The sequence below is a fragment of the Mercenaria mercenaria genome, chromosome 2 (genome assembly GCF_021730395.1).
Source record: "Mercenaria mercenaria strain notata chromosome 2, MADL_Memer_1, whole genome shotgun sequence".
Lineage (NCBI taxonomy): Eukaryota > Metazoa > Mollusca > Bivalvia > Venerida > Veneridae > Mercenaria > Mercenaria mercenaria.
The window spans coordinates 108,003,328-108,025,964 of NC_069362.1; the positions used below are offsets into that span (position 1 = coordinate 108,003,328).

Consider the following 22,637-nt stretch of genomic DNA (forward strand, 5'->3'; position numbering starts at 1 on the left):
TCTGCCTTGTATCGCACATACGATTTTACAACATTATACATAGATTTTATAGCCTTGATAAATTTTGAACTAATATTTTCCTGCATTAATTTATGCCAAAGATACAGCCTATTTATTTTGTCGAACATTTTTTCCCAATCTAAAAATGCAGTATACAGTTTTCTTTTAGACGCTAATGTTTGAGAAATTAAAGCATGTAAAATAAAGATACAGTCTACTGTAGACTTGCCTCGCTGGAAACCAAATTGATTATCTATCAGTTTCTCATGTTTTTCGGCCCATTTTGTGAGACGTGCAACCAGAAGTCTAGAGTATATTTTAGACAGGATATTATTCAAAGTGATACCTCTGTAGTTTTTAGCTTCGTCGGCGTTCCCTCCTTTAAAAATAGGTATTATAATTCCTTCTCCCCAAGTTGTTGGGAAAATACCATCATCTAATATTTTATTATAAAGTTTATGCAGAAAAGGAGATATAATGTCAAACGAGTTCTTAAAAACCTCAGAGATCAACACGGTCAACATGTTTTAAATATCAATTACCGGATCGCACATTACAACACAACCAAAAGCATGCACTAGTATTCGAGGTTTTAATATAGGCGTTAAGTTGGTCCGCAGTTTGCAGTTCACAACTTGAATTGCAAACCGCAAACTATTTTGCATTTTGCAGTTCCAATTGCAAACTGCGAACTGTTTATCAGATTTCGATTCGAACTGAAAACCATTAACTGTTTTGCAGTTTGCGATTCAAATTGCAAAGTGAATTTTTTATTTTGCAATTCAAGATTTGTATGAACCGCGTTGCTTTCCGAGAAAGCTGTAATTGTTTTGGGCTTTTTAGGATTGAAACTTCAACAATTCAAACTAATTTGTACATTGTAATATGAATTGCAATCTGCAAAACATTTTGAATTTTGCGGTTCGAATTGCAAAATGAATTTTTAATATTGCGATTCACGATACATATGAAGCGAAATTTTTTTAAGACTTTGAAATTTAACATTTCAATCTAATTTGCACTTTGTAATTTCAATTGCAAAATGATTTTTTTTTTTGCGGTTCAAGATTCTCTTTCTAAAAAAAATAATCTATTATTTTTTGTCTTTCAGGCCTTATTATTAAAGATTTCAATCTAATTTGCACTTTGTAATTTGAATTGCAAACTGCAAAATATTTTGCATCTTGCATGCACTTTGCAGTTCGAATTGCAAAATGAACTTTTATTTTGCAGTTCGAGAGATATATATAATCCGCGATTCGCAAATGTTAATATTTTGAGCGACTTGGGCTTTTGCAGTTCGAATTGCAAAATGATTTTATTTTGCGGTTCAAGATTCTCTTTCTAAGAAATAATTTTTTATTGTTTTGTCTTTCAGGCCTTATTATTAAAGATTTCAATCTAATTTGCACTTTGTTATTTGAATTGCAAACTGCAAAATATTTTGCATTTTGCACTCTGCAGTTCGAATCGCAAAATGAACTTTTATTTTGCAGTTCGAGAGATATATATAATCCGCGATTCGCAAATGTTAATATTTTGAGCAACTCGGGCTTTAACATTGAACATTTAAGTCACGTCGTTTTTCTTTTCTGCGATTTGCGATTCGAATGGCAAAATGAAGTTTTACTTTTTATTCATTATATATATGAATTGTGATGTTTTGAGCTTTTCAGTATTTAAAAATGAATACATTTCAGGCTTTAAAATCGAGCTTTTCAGTCACTTTTGCGTTTTGTATTTTTAATTGCTCACTGCAAAATATTTTGCGCTTTGCTTTTGAAATTGAAAAATGATTTTTTTTTCGCAGTTTAAGATATAAATTAATCGCAATTCGCTTTCTGAGAAAGATGTTAATGTTTTGAACTTTTCAGAATTTTTAATGAAACATTTCATTCTCATTTGCGCTTTGCATTTCAAAATGAATGTATGGATATCGCACGTCTTTTTTCTTGTTATAACATCTGCAGAATCACGAAGGATCGGTTGGTGCCCAAGCTCGGTAGGGTGAGAGTACCAGCGTATCCCGAGGGATATCTGATGATGTTATAACACGAAATGAACATGCGTTAACGCAATTCTAGCATATAACGCGCATACAACAAACTGTTTTAATAGCACGTGAACACGAGAACACGTTTACTCTCTTGTTAAAACATCCTCGAAACTTGTCAAGCACAGCAGTTTTATGCTAGATTTTAATTTTGCGGTTCAAGAAATATATACCGCGATCTGCTTTCCGAGAAAATGATTTTCAGGCTTTAAAATCATTCCTGTGCTTTTAATTTCAATTGCAAACAGCGAAATATTTTCCATTTTGCAGTTCGAATTTCAAATGCGTTTTTTTTCCAATTCTGGTCAACAAGTTGTCTTTTTGACGATGCTAGGCAAAGAATATGGGCTGAGTACACTGAACTCAGATCACAATCAAGGCCAGTAGGTAAGGTTAGTTTAGTTTACTGGGCAAAGAGAAGTATGAACGGAAGAATTGTGAAAAATGAATTTCCACATTGGGACTATATTATGTGCAGAAACACAAGCATCAAGAGTTTCTAATAACAATGTACCCCATTATGCCGGAAACCGTATAAATGAATCAGTTGCACAAAGCTATGCAATTTCTGACTCCCCTTAAATACCAAGGCAACAGAAATCAAGAGCCCCGCCACCAAACCGTGGTTAGCGCCAACGAGCTCCCACTTGGTACGATCAAAAAAGAATGTCTGGATACGAAATCAAGCGTCCGAGGTTTCACAAAAAACAATCTCAGTCGATGTAGCAGAATTTAGCCAAACCCCAATAGGACAATAAGGATGGGGGATGTCTAAAGTATTACGAATGACTGTAATTTGACATTTGCCTCACTGAATGCCAGTTACTTGAACGGAATCTCTTTTTCTGTATCAAAAACAAATATAAATATGTATGATATTGTAGATATTGAAGGTTATTTGCAATAAATTGCGTATATTTTGAAATACTTTGCAGGTTGCAATTCAAATTACAAAGTGAAAATAAGATTGAAAGCCTGAAAAGCCCCAAACAATACCATGTTTCTGAGAAATTTCATCGCAATTCAATACATATATTGAATCTAATGTAAAAAAATCATTTTGCAATTCGAACTGTAAAATGCAAAATATTTTGTAGTTTGCAATTCAAATTACAATGCGCAATTGACATTGAAATCTTGAATTCTGAAACGCAAAACTAAAATTCATTTTGCAATTTGAACTGCAAAATCCAAATATTTTGCAGTTTGCAATTTAAAATTATAAAACGCAACTTAGACTGAAACGTTAAATTTTCAAGTCTGAAAACCCCAAACAATACCATCTTTCTGAGCAACTTCATTGCAGTTCCATACATATTGAATCATTTTGCAATTCGAACTGCAAAATGCAAAATATTTTGAGTTTGATATTTCAACTCAAATTACGAAACGCAAATTACAAAGCTCAATTGATACTGAAATTCTGAACTCTGAAACGCAAAATACAAATTCATTTTGCAATTCGAACTACAAAATGAAAAATATTTTGAGGTTTTCAACTCAAATTATGAAACGCAACCTAGACTGAAACTTTAAAATTTCAAGCCTTAAAAGCACCCCAAAATACAACGTTTTTGAGAACCTTCATCGTAGTTCGATACATATATTGAATCAAAAATAAAAATGTATTTTGCAATTCGAACTGCAAAATGCAAAATATTTTGCAGTTTGCAATTCAAATTACAAAGCGCAATTGACATTGAAATCTTTAATTCTGAAACGCAAAATAAAAATTCATTTTGCACTTTGAACTGCAAAACGCAAAATATTTTGCAGTTTGCAATTCAAATTACATGCGCAATTGACATTGAAATCTTTTAATTCTGAATCGCAAAATAAAAATTCATTTTCAATTCGAACTGCAAAACGCAAAATATTTTGCAGTTTGCATTTCAAATTACAAAGTGGAATTGACATTGAAATCTTGAATTCTGAAACGCAAAACATAAATTCATTTTGTAATTCGAACTGCAAAATGCAAAATATTTTTCAGTTTGCAATTCAAATCAAAAAACGCAAATAAGACCGAATTGTTAAATTTTAAAGCCTGGAAAATCCCAACCAAAACCACTTTTCTAAGAAACTGAAAAGCAGTTTATTACATATATTGAATCGAAAATAAAATAAAAATATTTTGCAATTCGAACTGCAAAATGCAAAATATTTTGCAGTTTGTTATTCAAATCAAAAGTTTCAAAGTTTATTTAATTCTCAGTTTGTACATATATAAAAAAAAAAACATGGATTACAAATCGAAATGGACATTGATATCCTAAATTCTGAAACGCAAAATAAAAACTGTAGTTTGGAATTGAAATTACAAAGCGGAAAGGACATTGAAATACTGAATACTGAAAAGCAAAGTAAAAACTCGTTTTGCAATTCGAACTGCAAAATGTTTTGCAGTTTGAAATTCAAATTACAAAGCGCAAATATGATTGAAATGTTAAATGTTAAAGCACAATACAATGTTTCTGAGAAACTGCATCGCAGTTCAATACATACAGTGAATCTAAAGTAAAAATTCATTTTAACTGATGATTTTATAAAAAGGGATTTGACAAAAAAATCCCTGTTTGGGGGTAGTATACGCCGTTTAGAGTGTCTTTATTTTGACCAAATATCGGAGGACTATTTTGGAAATTGTCCACTTTGCAAAAAAACGCGGAATTTGTGACATGGATTAATCCATGCATTGGCAAAACCCCGATTAAAAGAAGCTATAATTTTTCCATTTATCATGGTTTAATTCAGCTGCGAATACAGAATTCATTACTGATTTTGAATGGATTAATCCATTTTTCAGTCCAAATGAATTCCATACTTTGAAGAAATATTACACTTTATGTTCATTATAAAAAACATGGATTAATCCATCCTTTCATTTGGACTGTTGATATATGTCATAATCAGGTAATATAAACCTGGTATGATATATATATATAAAAAAAATGGATTAATCCATGAAATTTATTTTGCATGTTTTCGAATCATCTACAAATCTTTGCTGATATTGATAGTAGAAAATGACGAATTAATGGATCCCATCTAATGCGGGAAAATGTAAGACATGGATTAATCCATCTTTATTATGTACATGTTTGAAAACTAGCACAGATAAATGCAAATATGGATAAAAATATAAAGAAGGATTAATCCATCTCCATTTCATGTAGTAAAGTCAATGCTAAAATGAAAATAAAAGAAAATAGATAGGTTCCTCCTTCCTTCGCGCATGTTTACATGTTTCTACAAGCAATGTTAATATAGAAATAGACGGATTAATCCATCCCAATATTTGTAGTGGAAAACACATTAGCAGACTATCTCATATGTAGAGTCAAAAGCATGGATTAATCCATCCTTTCTTCCTTGATAAAGATAAATAATTTTCTTCAAGCAGTTAAAACCTGTTACACTTTTCCAAAACTTCTACATACGATGCAAGTATTGATGAAAAGATGGATTAATCCATCCCTATCATATGCAATGAGAAAACATTGTAAGACCGTCCAAATTATATAATCAAAGACATGGATTAATCCATGCATTCTTAGTGCAGGTTTTCAAAACTTGATAAATTATTTTTTCTTTCATGTATTGAAAACCTGTTCTTCGGCATGGATTAATCCATCTTTTCTTCATGCACTTTCCAAAATTTCTACACGCGATGCAAGTATTGATAAAAGGATGGATTAATCCAACCCCTTTTAAATATATAATGAAAACAAATTGTAAGACCGTCTAAAATATATATGCAAAAGATGGATTAATCCATGTATTTTGGTGTGCAAGTTTACAAAAACATATAAAAATAAAGTAATCCGTAACAATTTCATGTAGTGAAAACCAGTTCCCCGGACATGGATTAATCCATCATTTCTTCTTGCACATTTCACAAACTTCTACGTGTGATGCACATATTGATAAAAATAAATTAGCCCCACCCCTATTATATATAATGAAAACAAATTGTAAGACCGTCTAAAATATATATGCAAAACATGGATTAATCCATGTATTTTGGTGTCCAGAAATACAAAACTGATAAAAGATAAAGTAATCCGTAACAATTTCACGTAGTGAAAACCATTTCGCGGACATGGTTAATCCATCATTTCTCTGCACATTTCACAAACTTCTACATGCGATGCACATATTGATAAAAAGACGGATTAATCCACCCTATTATACATAATGAAAACAAATTGTAAGACCATCTAAAATATATATGCAAAACATGGATTAATCCATGCATTTGGTGTTGGCAAGTACAAAACTTCATAAAAGATAAAGTAATCGTAACTATTTCATGTAGTGAAACCAGTTCGCGGACATGGATTAATCCATCGCTTCTTCTTGCACATTTCAAAAACTTCTACGTGCGATGCACATATTGAAAAAAAAAGATGGACAAAAATCCACCCCTATTATATATAATAAAACAAAATGTAAGACCGTCTAAAAATATATACATGTATGCAAAACATGGATTAATCCATGTATTTTGGTGTCCAGTTTACAAAACTTGATAAAAGATAAAGTAATCCGTAACAATTTCATGTAGTGAAAACCAGTTCGCGGCCCTGGATTAATCCATCATTTCTTCTTGCACTTTTCACAAACTTCTACATGCGATGCACATATTGATAAAAAGATGGATTAATCCACCCATATTATATATAATAAAAACAAATTGTAAGACCGTCTAAAATATATATGCAAAACATGGATTAATCCATGTATTTTGGGGTCCAGTATACAAAACTTGATAAAAGAAAAAGAAATTTCCGTAAAAATTTTTCATGTAGTGAAAACCAGTTCGCGGACATGGATTAATCCATCATTTCTTCTTGCACATTTCACAAACTTCTACAGCGATGCACATATTGATAAAAAAAAGGGATTAATCCACCCCTATTATACATAAGAGAACAAATTGTAAGACCATCAAAATATATATGCAAAACATGGATTAATCCATGCATTTTGGTGTGAAAGGGTACAAAACTTCATAAAAGATAAAGAAATCCGTAACTATTTCATGTAGTGAAAACCAGTTCGGGGACATGGATTAATCCATCGCTTCTTCTTGCACATTTAAAAAAACTCTACGTCGATGCACAATTGGATAAAAAGATGGATTAATCCACCCCTATTATATATAATAAAAACAAAATGTAAGACCGTCAAAATATATACATGTATGCAAAACATGGATTAATCCATGAAATTTTGGGTCCAGTTTACAAAACTTGATAAAAGATAAAGTAACCCGTAACAATTTCATGTAGTGAAAACCAGTTCGCGGACATGGATTAATCCATCATTTCTTTTTGCAATTTCAAAAAACTTCTACATGCGATGCACATATTGATAAAAAGATGGATTAATCCACCCATATTATTTTTAAAAAAAACAAATTGTAAGACCGTCTAAAATATATATCAAAACATGGATTATCCATGCGTTTTGGTGTTCAAGTTTCAAAACTTGATAAAAGATAAAGTAATTTCGAAATATTTCTGTATGAAAAACCAGTTCGCGGACATGGATTAATCCATCTTTTCCCTTCTTGTACATTTCAAAAACTTCTACATGCGATGCACATTTTGATAGAAAGGTGGATTCATTTTTCATTTAGTGGAAGAAATTCAAAACAGTCTCGGTCGTAAAACCAAAGACACGATTAATACATCTTTTATTCCAACACGTTTTCCAAATTTTCTACATACAATGGTAATATTGGGGTTATTCTATCCAAAATTTCATGTAGTGAGAAAAAAAAAACAACATTTGCTGACAATCTCAAATGTTAAATCAAACCACCCTTTCTCGTTCGCGTACCTTACATGATTTCTGTGCAAACAGCAGAGATTAATTCCATCCCTCAAATAAAAAATTTGAAACAGTAAAAAGGTTTTCAAGAAAAAAGGATAGATACTCTATCAACTCATACATGTTTGTTGGTTTAAATGGAAAATAATCATAATAGTCCAAAAATATTTTCCTTTTTTTCCCCAATTAAGAACAAAGGGAAAATTTTCGCATTCTTTTGTCATAAACTCAATGGGCTTTAAAAATTAATCTAGGTTAAAGGCTGATTGGTAAATAAATAATTTCATCAGTGATTGAGGTTATACACCCTTCTAATTTCTAATTGCTGCCACCATGTCTGGCTATTCTGGTTTTAGATTTTACACTGCCGTGTGACCAATATCCTATCGTCCGATTTTCAAAATTCTTTTAAGCGTTAAAATTGTTTGACGATGGCTCTAAATACACAAAGCATTCCTTCCTGTTTGATATCAAACTGAAAACTTTTTTGTTTTGTTCAGCTCGGATTGTTCAGTTTATACAGCTTTCATACGATAATATATTATTTCATTTTTTCCCTAAATGAAATCAGCAAAAAAAATTTCAGTAATATACTACGTCATGCATTTCTTGATTTTTTGTTTCTAAATTAATAGTAATACACAACATTTCACACATAAAATCCTGCGCCTTTTACGCATCAAATCAATTTAGCATCACTTCTTTCAGATTTTCGTTATTCACAGACATGCAAAAATGTCTTTATAAGATCTATAGACTTCTCTATTTGCCGTCTGCTATGAAGAGTAGAGTTATGAACGATAAAACCCATGGAAATATTCACTTTCATGATCTCCATAAGTGTAATTTAATCTGTTCAGATACAAATATCAGTCTGCCATTCTCGCATACCAGAGGTTTACGGTAATACCATGGATCCCCGGTAGTTCATCTCTGACTTTTGACGAACTTCTGAATTATAAAAAAGGCTGTCTGTCAGTATCTGCTGAATACCCCGGAACGTGTAAATATCCAGGCCAAACTATTGGAAACTTCCACATAAGCATATTTCCATCGTGTGTCAACCTGAAATAATGTACACGCTTAAAATCTATAATAACGACTCCGTGATCTTACAGTTCACAGTACCGAGATTGACAAAGGCTATAAAATGATCCGGTGTGAAAATTATTATGAATAAAATCTGGTATGGGGATGGATGACATAGTTTTAGTATCATTACGCACCATACCCATTCCATCGCGAAAAAAGAAAATAGATATCATTAAATTTTCCTACTGTAGTTTGATACAAATTATCTAAAATGTTTCTATCTAGATAGTGTTAGTAACTTCATTTGCGTTTTATGGTTATAATTCATTAAACTGTAAATAGCATTACATATTAAATGCAATACATATGTTCATACTCTTGTCACACATAGCCGGGCCAGTCCTTTCCTCAATTTAAGAATTTTTTTTCAAAACTGAGACAAAAGGGTAGAGATTTTTCAAGAAAGATTTTACCATCATAATTGTTTACTTTAAAGTACAAAAAAATGCAGTGATTGATCTGCTGTTACTACTCCTACTAAAATGTAGTTTTACTTCACCAAAATAACTAAACAAACAAATAAATTAATTAATTACACTTCTCATTCTGCTTCATCAAAATATCACAAATAAATCCACAATGTAATCTTAACCAAACCTAGCCCAGCCCGAAACGATACCCTTGTCAAAATTAGTGTCCCATAACCTGTCTGCCGTTATTGCCCTTAATTAGTGTTCCATAACCTGTCTGCAATGTTGGGACTTATTTAAGGTATAAAATATAAAAAAGTTGTATCTTCTATATAAAATTAGCAATCTTCTGCGAGCTGTAAAATATACCCAGACCCATTTTAAAAAGATCACTAGCCTTATTTTTCCTAAATGACCTAAAACCACAAAAGAACACCAAGAAAAGTAGATATTGTGTATCTTCTAATGTCAGAGATTTAATGTCTGACATGTCTACACCAGGGAATATCTTCCAAACTGACAAAGTTCTAAACTGGGGGTAAGAATACATGTGAAAAATTGTTTATTTACATTTCTTTAAAAGCTAAAAGCAAAACAAACTCCTTGAAATGCTAAAAAAATGTCGGGTATGGGTCAATAATGAAATAAAAAAGGACCTGTCTTATATAAAACATGAAAATGACACTTTACTGGGGAAAAATGGAGGATTATTTCTTCCGCCATTATCTGTCTGCTTGATTACCTAATTTGGGAAACTACTGTACTTTAAAATGCAAATAATTTCTCTCATGTACATTTTATGAAATATGTGACAGTGACATGACAGTTTATTTTTTTATTTCAAAAAATAATTTTATACTTTCCTTATTCTTTGTGACTGACAATTTCCGATCGATATTTTCTAACTTAATTTTTTTAATTGTGTCCAAATGTGTGAAAATGATGTGTTTGCTAAAATAAAGATTTTGATTTTCAATCTCGGGGTCAGTATAATATTTTTGCAAGGACTTTTTTTTAAAAATCTAAAACGATTTTTATTTGATGTTTCTTTCTTCGTGTTTTATAGACAAGTAAAATAATCGTCATAACCGTCTAATCTTTTTGTGTTAAATTTTTTTACAGCATCCAGTATTCAAGTCCTTTAACTTTTCGCATCAATTATAAAGCTTTACTTAATTTTTAAGAAACTACTTGTGAAATATTTAACTGTAGCTGCTAACATTTCATAGCTAAAAACTTAAGCTATAGCAATGCTTTTTAGACTTTGATCAAGTGTATTATTAGTCTCCCTTGGTTTTACAACCCGAGAGCACGAGCACGGAGGAAAGTATCTCCACCTCCTTGCCTGGAGGTAATACGTTCACTGTGGCAACATTTATGAATCGTTTGATAACGAGCAAAATGTACATACTTCAAACTTTTCTATTATTTCGATTTTTAAAACATTTAAAAATGATCGCAATGAACGACATGTCCCTGTGGCCTCGGGCCTTTCGCTAAAACGACAATTTTTGGGATCTATTACATGGTACTATGAAACCACATGTTTATTTCAGGCCATTGTGAAAACACATATTTATGTTTGATTTATTTCAGATCATTATGAAAACACGTATTTATTTTTTATGTTTTTAAAAACATGTTAAAGTTTATTATTAGTTTTTGTTAGTTTTGGGTTTAACGTCATTTTTCAACAGTATTTCAGTTATGTAACGGAGGGCAGTTAGCCTTATCAGTGTACCAGTAAAAGCATGTTCTCAGCATTATCTGTCAACTTCCACAGATTAATCTGAGTGGGAGGACGAATGATTTCAAACACAATGTCTTCTATCAAATCGTCACGAGAACATACGCACCGCCAGGGACCCAAAACTCACGACCCATGATCCGTAGATCTGAGCTCCCCCTACTGACTAAGCGGTCGGACTGTGAAACGTTACGCCAGACGTACAACCGTCTATCTCGTAAAAAATAGCGAAAAACACGGTTTGCTATAAGCTGTTCCTTAATAAAAATTTCTTTCGTCCGTATTGAAAAATTATTCCCTTTGTGCATGTTTGTGTTTGTGTTTTGTGTGTGTGTTGGAGGGGCGGGCGGCAAGCATACATTACATGTCCTAAAATTGATATATCTGGTTTCCCTTCGCTCGAAAATTTTTATAATCGCTGAAATGTGGGGACAGGACGACAGCCCTCAACTTAAATCTTATGAGCCGCAACATGAGAAAACCAACATGGCGGCTTTGCGCCCAGTATGAATCCAGACCAGCTTGCGCATCCACGCATTCTGGTCGGGATCCACGTTGTTCGCTTTCAAAGCATATTTAAATTTAGAGAAACCGTTAGCAAACACATGGATCCTGACCAGACTGCGAGGATCACAGACTGGTCGGATCCATGCTGGTCGAAAGTAAAAATGTTGGTTTTCTCATGGCGCAGCTCATATTGCTTTTATGCCTCAAATAGTCACGCCCAATTAAAATGAGATTGCACTATTTCAATTACACATCAAAAACAATTGTCCGAGGGAGCATTTTCAGGGATCACGGTCCCCTAGAAACTCCGCGCTAATCTTGGATTCGTCCCTGTATATAATGCACATTTTTCTGTGTATCACAAGTGCACTCTTTCGGAATCATGTAATTTGAAAGAAAAATACACTGCAGTAACAGCCGACTGATGAATAAATGTGTAAAGAAGATAAAGCTGCAAATTGGAAGGCGCACTAGTACTTAATAAAATCTAAAAGTATCCAAATATCATAGATTAACCTAAATGAAATTTAAGATATTATGCAGAGTAACATTCAGCTTCGGTATTTCATCCTGGAACCAATTTAATATACATTATTCTGTACTGGAGTCGCCAATCATTCGAAATAATTATGTAATATTGTATACATGCCTAATCAGTGGTAGTTAAAATGAAAGGAATGATTCGTTTGACAGTGTTTTTGTTGTTGTTGTTGTTCTTTACAAGATCGAAATTACAGACCTACTTGAATAATTTACTAACAGATGACCTCTGTTTTCAGAATAATTTGTGATGCACGTGCGCATGTCTCTAAGTGCACGTGAACAGGTCTTGCTAGTGTAATAGAATACCGGTTTTAAAGTGCACATATAGACCTTCCCGCGAGATATATATTGTTCATGCAAGTCTTTCCGAAATATATAGACCCTAGGTAAACAAAGGAGTGGGTGTGTTAATTTATTTCGTATTTTTTTTTATTAGTGACAGATATAATTTTTGATATAACAATGTTACGTATACATCAAAACTGCTTACACTTAAGTCTTGAAATAGCGTTATTTTGACAGTATAATATGACGCTTAGATTACCCAATTTCTCAAGATGAAATATCATATATATATTAAACTTCATTAATGCATTTTTTGAGATTACAGTTTTGAACGAATGAATTAATTAATGTCTGTGCCGCCCAATTCATTCGTAAAGAAATTTGCTTATACGAAATGAAACTTTTTATCTGTACTGTAGCTGCATTTTTCTTCCTTGCAACTTTTTTTCTCGTTTAATTCCAATGGCATTCATGAAAACCTTTTGCACGATAAAGTTTTTCTTCGACTTTATTTCAAACCCTTGTAGCATCAATGTTTGATGTCGATTACTAATGAAATGATATTTAAATGAGTTTTGATTGATTGATGGAATGAATGAATGAATTGTTTCCGGCTATATTCTGGATTTTTCATATCGATATTTCAAAATTTATTCAGTTGAAATGTTCTTCATTCACTTTTATTCGTTATACGCAATTCATAAGATCTACATTTTCATTTAAATACGAAGAAACTCGTGTTTTTGGAAAGCACAAAAATATGTTTAATGATGTTGTTCTTAAAAAAAAAGAATTAAACGCACTATTCATATTTTTTTCTAATTCAGTTAAATTTAAAAAATTTAAAAAATAATTATAAATCAAATATGTACTTACCCTACTGTCCAAGTCTTCCACTGAATAATTAATGACAAGTATATTCTCGAGTGCGGTCACTTCAACAGGGTGTTATCGCCTCGGGCTAGATAAACACACAATGCGTGTCCCCGCGATTGGACGATTCAATTAGCAGCGCAGGGTACTCTGCCTTTTATAATTAATGTGTATGATTTTAATGTAAATTTAAAGTTTGAAACTGTTGAGATGGATTAATCATTTAATGCCTATGTAACATTTGATTAAATTTTATGTTAACATGTTAATGAACATGAACATATCAGTACCACGTAAACAAAATACCACGGAAACAAAATAATCTTGGAACAGTGTATACATAAAACATCTGCGGAATAAAAAACATCAAAGGATATGAACACAAGATGGTAGCAGACGATATTTTATCAACTGAATGAAGGACAGCGTGTTTATTCGAATCTTTGGATGTTGACATATTATCATAATTAAATTTTTCATTGTATGCAAGAGTGTTGTAAAAAATGCAGACAACAGAGTGGATTAATACATGCATTTGATTTTAACAATAGGATGGGTTAAATCCCGGATATTAACATTAAGTGGCAAAAACGTTCGGATACGCGCAAGAAGAAATGATGGATTTATTCATGTCTTTGAAATATTTGTATTATACATTTATTTCCGTCAATATCAGCGTTCATTTAACTTGTACAAGTTCGAAAGAATGTAAACTGTTTGGCCTTTGAAATGGCCGAAGGATATATTTTACAACATGTCTGCGATTGGGATGATTAAAAATTATTTCCATCTGTATAGCGCTCTCTCGTATTAAGGATCTGTGAATGTAAAGAAAATGATATTATATAAATCCTTCTTTAAATTTCTTATAATGAAAAATCCCTCAATGAATATCAAGTTAATGCAGAATTTTTTGAAAAGTGCAAGAAAGGATGGGTGGCACGAAATCATTGGATTTTGAATTTGTGATGGTCCGTGAAGTGTTTTTTTTTATTTAATTTTGGAAATGCGCAAAAAGAAAAACTGAATTATTCCATGTCTTTGGCTTCCATTTGAAATAGTCCACGAATGTGTTTTACTACAGAAAATCCATCTTTTTCTATCAATATTTGAGGGTCTGGGCTCCAGATTTTGGCTAAAATGATCGATTTTGTTTTTTTTAAAAATGAAACCCAGCCATTTAATCAACATTAGAACATGCAGTTTTAGCCGGGAGTCGAATCCGGATTGCCTCGGCAAAAAAAAATAGAAAACCCAAAAAAAAACTTCTACCATCTTGACCAATACAGCATGGGAGAATTTGTAGAGGAACAGAACAGAACAGAACAGAACATATAATTTATTTCAACTTGTACATACGTACATATAACATTTTCATAGTCACGTAAACTATATATGGTACTACTTCTAGTTGATAAATAAACCAATATCAATCAAAGTTACCACCATTACATAAATAGTCAGAAAAAAAATCCATTCTAACTGAAACAGTAGTCGTTTCATCAGCGATTTATGACGATGAACTTTTATAACCGTGCGGGTACTTATTTCATCCATTACATTTATATACATGTACAAAATTCATAAAAGTGGTATTATGCGCATTTTTAAGCATTATTCCAGCTACTGCATTGTAGAGGCCTAGATCCACTTCTATATATGTGTCTCCCATCTTATCTGTTGCTTATCAGCGATTATGTAACAGTAGCTGATTAGAGGGCAATTAGCACAGAAGGGGTCCCAGCTAGACCGTGAAGACGTGTGAAGTAGAGTTGAAAGAAATTGATTTTCCTTCGATGAATGTTGATTTTTATTATTATTGTTGTTGTTGTTGTTGAAAATCTACGGTTTTCAATCTGAGACAAATGTTACTCACAATATTCTGCAAGCATTAAAACAAAATTTTTAGATGAGTAAATGTTACATTTTTATAAGATTTTGAATTAGTGCACATCTCCAAACAGAACTCGAAAAAAATAAAAACTTAAAAACCATTAATGAAATTTGTAACGTATTCCTAAATAGGTTTCTTATTATTTTATTATGAAGTTTTTAAACAACAAATATTTTCTTTTCACAAAAATGCACAAATATGTATTACGTGTTTTTAAAATAAAATTCACTGTTTCCCCTCTTACTAATTGATACAATACATTTGTAAGGTAGAAATGACTTGACCCTAAATTTATTAGAACTCATCAGCCCCCAACTGTACCAATGAAGACAGAAAAACCCCTTGGTAAACCCAAAATCTAGGCCTTTAAAAAGCCGGGCCGTTGAAATAAATATTATACACAGTCATGTAATTAAGGCAGATTTTGAAATGCATGCTTAAGATTCTTTTGGTTTTAATATTTGGTTGAAATTATTTGGAAATCATTTGAACTGAATGTACAATGTAGAAAGTTTGGAGAGATTATTTACCAGACGGGGAATTTCGGTATTTTTTACCGCTGCTGGAAAAATCCTTCTTACACCCTGGGTGACTCTCGTGCTGTAAATGACGTACTTACGAACTATATATATATAATATCGGTTACCCTTTGGCCCCGTGGTTAAGGCGTCCGCATCGGATAGGGAGGCCGAAGTTTCGAGCCCCATGGGGAGCGTTCGTCCGTTAGAATGTTTGTAATGGGACTCGTTCCGAAAAAGGGCCCTTTCGTGAGCCGCGAGCTAGTTAAATGGTTACCGTATTTTTTCCGCCTGGCGCCTTGCATAGAATAGGATTTTGGAGGCAATTGGTACGCACAATAAAGGGTCCCATAAGCCAAATTTGGGTGGCCCTTTTAAATAAACAAGAACTTACCTTTACCTTTACCTTTTTATATGTAGAAGATTTATGTAGTAATTTATATTATATTTATGGAAAGTTGGTTTCCCGTATTTATTTAAATACGCTGCTATAAGAAATAGTTCTAAAAAGAAAGCCGTTCGATAGATTTTATAATTATATTTATTACTACTGATATCTGAAAGAGATTATATCACTGGTTTTAGGTGCAGATATCCGGCCCTCGGGTATATATTTACGCGGTAACTCGGCAGAGCCTCGGCCGGAAATTCCATCTGCACCAACAACCAGTGAAAGAATCGCATTAAATCCATGTCTTTTTAAAATTTTTATTTGGTAAGATCAGCAAATGTTGTTTTTTGCACTAAAAGAAATGCAGATAGATTAATCCATCTTTGATTAATCAATGTCTTTGTTGTTTTTTTTTTCATTTTCATTTTGATAGGTAAGCCAATGTTTTTAAAACCTAAAGTAAATCATAAATGCAGACTGAAAATCTTTTTTCTTTGTTTTCAATTAATATCAACACTGAGTGTAAAAACTTGGGGAAAAAATGGAAAATTTAAACCGTGTCTTTGATTTTATATAGTTAATGGATCCCCGAATGTGCTTTTTTTTAAGAAATAACTTTAGCAAAAAAGTGGGTTTTAAAACAATTCATGCAGGATGGGCGTTTATACGTCAGGCGTAATGATTTTTTTACGCCGTATTATCGCCCGAATGTATAAAAATGTTATAAACTAGGGTTTTTTTATAAATTATTTTGATTCTAATATGCCCTTAATCTAAACAGTAGATACAATATAGTAGCGCTTTTTCTTGGTCGCAACCTAAACATTGAAGTTACCGCACGTTAACATGACGTCATTGTAGCGTAAGAGTGTTTCAACAAGAAAGTACATTAGAATTCAATATAAAAATAAGGGATGGATTAATTTTATAATTTCTATATTAATACACTGAATTTTAAAAAAAGGTTTGGTAACTTGGGAAATAGAAAAGATGGGTTAATCCAGGGCCTTTTTTGATTTTACAATAAATTCGAAACGTTTTCATACGGTTTGCTTATGTGTTTTTCAATACCATGCAACAGGGATGGATTATCCATCTTTTCTATCGATATCAACAATGTGTGTAGCAATTATGGAAACATGATAGAAAAAAGATGAATTAATCTTTGTGTTTGATTTACTTGTGAGACGTTTCACAAACATTTAAAAATTTGGGAAAGGATTAATCCATCTTTTTCTGTCATATTAGCATTTGTTTCTACAAGTTTTAAATGGGCAGATCAATTTAGACGGCCTTACAATATCTTTCCACTACACAAAATAGAGATGGATTAATCCATCCTTTTCTATAATCAATGTTAGCACTGCTTAGTAGAAGTATTGATTTTCACATAATAAAATGAACGCATGGATTAATCCATGTTTTTGGTTTAACATTTTAGATAAACCGACATTGCGTATTTCAGTCAGTAAACAGTCCAAATGAAAGGATGGATTAATCCATTATTATATTTGTAAACAAGTATATCTGTATAAGTTATTAGAATAAAACTATTATGTTTAGCATGTAATTATATGGTAAACCTTCCTTTACAGATCGTAATACCTTATTATACATATAGATCTAAATGATTATATTTAAATTCAAAATACTTAGTATGCGACCACTTTGTCTATGACAAATGTTTCGTGTTATATAATATATGATGCATTTTATGTTTGTAATATTTATTTTGTTTGTAATGTTCGTTGCCAAAGTCATGTGAATGATGATGTGCAATAAAAGTATTTGTTGTTGTTGTTGTTGTTATTATTTTACATTTTAGATTAACCGACAGTGTGTATTTCACAGTCGGTAATGACATTGTAATAACAGTCCAAGATGAAAGGATGGATTAATCCATGTTTATATTAAACATGAAGTGGATGATTACTGTATTTGTTTCAAACTAAAATGAATAGAGTTGGAACAATATTTTTTCACCAAATAAAATGGGGATGGATAATCCATCTTTTTTTATAATTAATGTTAGCCCGTTAAGTAAAATATTTTTTTCCCAAAGACTGAATGCATGGATTAATCCATGTTTTTGGTTTTACATTTTAGATTAACCGACAGTGTGTATTTCACAGTCGGTAACGACATTGTAATAACAGTCCAAGATGAAAGGATGGATTAATCCTGTTTTAATTACACATCAAAGTGGATTGAAACATGTATTTGTTCAAATAAAATGAGATATGAGTTTGGAACAATATTGTTTCCACAAAAATAAAATAAAGGATGGATTAATCCTTCTATTTCTATAATTAATGTTGGCACTGTTCGGTAGAAGTATTGATTTTCTTATAAAGTCAATGCATGGATTAATCCATGTTTTTGGTTTCACATTTTAGATAAACCTACAGTGTGCATTTCACAGTCAGTAATGGCATTGTAATAACAATCTAAGATGAAAGGATGGATTAATCCATCTTTTTCTATAATTTACTGCTGGCACTGTTCGGGAGAAGTATTGATTTTCTTATAAAAATCAATGCATGGATTAATCCATGTTTTTGGTTTTACATTTTAGATAAACCTACAGTGTGCATTTTACAGTCAGTAAAGGCATTGTAATATCAATCCAAGATGAAAGGATGGATTAAACCATCTTTTATATTACACTTGAAGTGGACTGATCAGTATTTGATCAAACTAAAATGAGATAAAGTTGGAACAATTCTTGTTTCAGTCGATTGCGTTGCTTATTAGAGTTTTGCTGATTGTATGATGGATTAATCCATGCTTAAGATTATATTGGTTTCTGTATTTTGTAGAAATTATTTGGAAATGACTGGGACTGAATGATGGATTAATCCATGCACTGTTACCTGAAGATCTACGATAAATACTGGAGTTTTATTGTAAAGGCATTATCAGCAATGGATGTTATATTTGCAGATGGATTAATCCATGTTTATATAATGCACTTGGAATAAAATTGAAATAATAGCTTACGTATTTTATTCGTTTGTTTGTCAATGTATGGATTAATCCATGTCATAACCTTAGCATTTATTTACAAATTAGACCATTTCCTAATTAGTCCTCCGTTATTTAGTCAAAATAAGGACACCCAAAATGGCGTATACTACCCCCAAACAGGGATTATTTTGTCAAATCCCTTTTTATAAAATCATCAGTTTTTTGCAATTCAAAATGCAAAATGCAAAATATTTTGCAGTTTGCAATTCAAATTACAAAACGCAAAGGAGACTAAAAGGTGAAATATTAATGTTTCAAAACCGTTATTAACATGTTTCTTGGTAAGCAAATCATGGATCATATACATCTTGTATTGCAAAATAAAAATCCATTTTGCAATTCGAACTGCAAAATGCAAAACAGTTTGCGGTTTGCAATTCGAACTGCAAAATGCAAAATGCAAAACAGTTTGCGGTTTGCAATTCGAATTGCGAATTGCAAATTGCAAACTGCAGACCAACTTAACGCCAATATTACAAAAATGACATTCATCATGCATTTGAGTACCACTTAAAAATTCGGTAAACAGGGACACAATTTAAAGAATAATTATTTGAAATTCGGTCATTTTGTGTATGACCGTTTTCAACATGCTGATCTGCTTCCAATATTTATATGACATCTGTGAGATAATAAATAAAATCGCATGTAGCTTTGAGATTTTTAATTTAGGAATCTTTTCAACGAATTTGGAAGTATCAATCGGTTTATTTGATTGATTATTGATTGATGAAAACTACTGTTTTGTTTTGTTTTTTTTGTTGTTGTTAAAATTTGATGACGATATTTCACAATTTAGATCATGCTCATTTCATCACCTTAAGAATGAATTAAGCTAGCAGGTACATGTTGGTGAAGTAATGAATAAAGTTGGTGAAGTAAGTCAATGTAAAATCAGAGCTTTCATTCATGATTCTTATAATGGTATTTTACATTTTAAGACATAATATAAAAGAAAATATCATTAAGTAGCAGCAACAAATACAATTAACAACTTAACATTTATAATGTCCTCCTGATATGCTAAATCCCTGAATTATATAGGGACATTAAACAGGTGGAAAAAGTATTACCAATGTTTGATAGCTTCTAATTAATGACTGAGAACTGGTAGAACTGAATGTATAAAAATTTACCAGTTAGAATAGTTTAGAATCTAAAATAGAACACGCAAATACCTATATAATCTACGGAAATATATAATACATCATGTTAGTTTTGCGACACTGCCGGGGAAAATTCAATTAATTCTTTGCGAATAAACTTTCCGAGAATGTCGGAGAAAATTCCATCAATTTTTTTTGAGCAATTTCGGTGAAAAAAATCTAAATGTCAAAATTAAAATAAGCAAAATAATTATCACTTTAATAAAACGAAATCTCTTTGCGCTCGTTCTTAAAATTGTTTACATGGGGGAACATTCCATTCTTGGTTAAGGGTACCAAAATTAAATTGTTTTCATGTCTTTCAGTGTTTAATGTCTGTATTTTATTTGTTTCGAAGTTTCTGACACCACGTGAAATGCAGTATATTTGAGATTTGTAAATAGATGCAAAGTTGTTGTCTAAACAGAACAAGATTTAAAGTGCTTAGCAATTCTATGCAAGGAATTTACGGACTACTTCACCTTAAGAATGAATTAAGCTAGCAGGTGCATGTTGAATGACGTCTTAAAGGCGTACACATTTTGAATATGTAATTACCAGAGTATTTATAAACATCTGTATCAAATTCCTAATAGCTTTTCCTTTAAAAGAAGACATGGTTATAGTATCAATTGAAACAGGAAAATTCAGCATGCTGTCAATCAATGCTTTGCAAAACTGACATAAATGGCGGAACTATTTATATGGCATATGATTTAGATTTTGGGAGCAAAATAAGGCTCGTGATTGTAACAGTCTAGAGGAAATTCGCCAGCCTTAAAACGGACATGGCAACATACTCTTATGATCGCTGAAACTGATAAGTATTTATATTGTATTTTAGTAAGACGTGTAAAAGTCATATAAAATTTAATACTTAGAGATGCGCGCTACATTTTAAAACAAAGTGTTACGAGTACATAGTTTTAACATATGATAGCATTGCAATTATTAATAGAAGTTAATTAAAGATGTTTTTGTCTTAAATTACATGCTATTCAAACCTGACAATAACGCAGTTACCAATAACAGTATGGCCAACACACGTGTCATTTCGCCTAAAGATACGGTATCGTTCATACGAGAAAATCACACGATCCCGGTAAACATTTTGCTTATAATTTCCTTATTACTTGTATTGACTGATTTTAATAATATAAAAAGCGTCGAAGACTGGAAAACGAGTGTTTTCCTGGAAACTTCTAAAACTTGGTTAAAATAAACGTCATGGAATAATTTATATTGAACTGACAAATACCTAGAGAAGTTGTTGACCTACATTCCTTGCCAAATGCTTCCACGAAACCTAACGTATAGATAATAGGTATTTTGAATGTTTAATCGATATGTTCTGAACTGCAGATATGTCTAGGGCTGATATATACTCACCTAGATATAGCCTCAGTATACCTCATAACATACCAGCGCGGAGGCAATAATAGAGGTTGCTTACATTTTTGATCGGGTAAATGTTAACTCAAAATACAAAATAAACTACATACAGGTGTAAACAAGCTAAAAGTCTCCACCTGTAGTTGAACTGCGGTATATTATGAGTAACATTATACGTATTGATCAAGGTTTCTCTAAACTTCATAACTCTAAAAATGCAATTATCTCAACAAGACAAACCAGCAATTATTAACTTTATTTATATCAAAACGCAAAAACAATTAAGTGAGAAATAATATTACTAGTCTACTTTTTCCATTTCAGATTTAATAACAGATGAAAAGAAAAGAAAAAACAAACCTGTTCTTAACAAATTCCAGAGTATTAAACAATTCTCTATGCGTGATCCTGAATTCCAGTTTGAAAATTATGCCCAACAATAACAGCCGTCTACAATTTGCAATAACAAGAGTTTACAAAGAATTCAGCGTTAATACTTTCTCGACATGCAGATTTCTCAAGCTATGATCAAAATAGCAGCGACTGTAAATCTGTTCAATGGATGTTGGTAGTGTAGACATCATTATTGGGATATTTTATGGGATATCTGGTTCAAATTGACAGTGAGACTACTTCAAAGAGGACGATTTTATTCTTTCTATAATCAGAATGCTGGCGCTGATTATGAAATATAAATATGCAGTTAGTTATACATAATAGTCATCAGTAACATGATATGCAATGTTGTATTCGGCTCGAGTGGATTTAGCCAGGCCTGGATTCCATGAAGCGCTTGTATCATTACAAATCATGATACTGCTTTAATGACCCTTTTATTGTATACATATACGTATTTGTAGAGTTATATCAACTACAATTTACTATAATATCAGACAAATAAGACTGTACTGGTTTGAAACGG

The 22,637-nt window shown here is 31.9% G+C and overlaps 1 long non-coding RNA gene across 1 annotated transcript in view; it reads right to left on the minus strand.

Annotated features, from left to right (window-relative positions):
- LOC123564855 (uncharacterized) overlaps window positions 1-22,219 on the minus strand; it is a 35,195-nt gene extending 12,976 nt beyond the window's left edge. The window contains exon 1 of the long non-coding RNA XR_006689048.2: window positions 22,076-22,219. This is a non-coding gene — a long non-coding RNA (uncharacterized LOC123564855). The remainder of the gene's footprint in view (window positions 1-22,075) is intronic.
- Window positions 22,220-22,637: the final 418 nt, after the last annotated feature.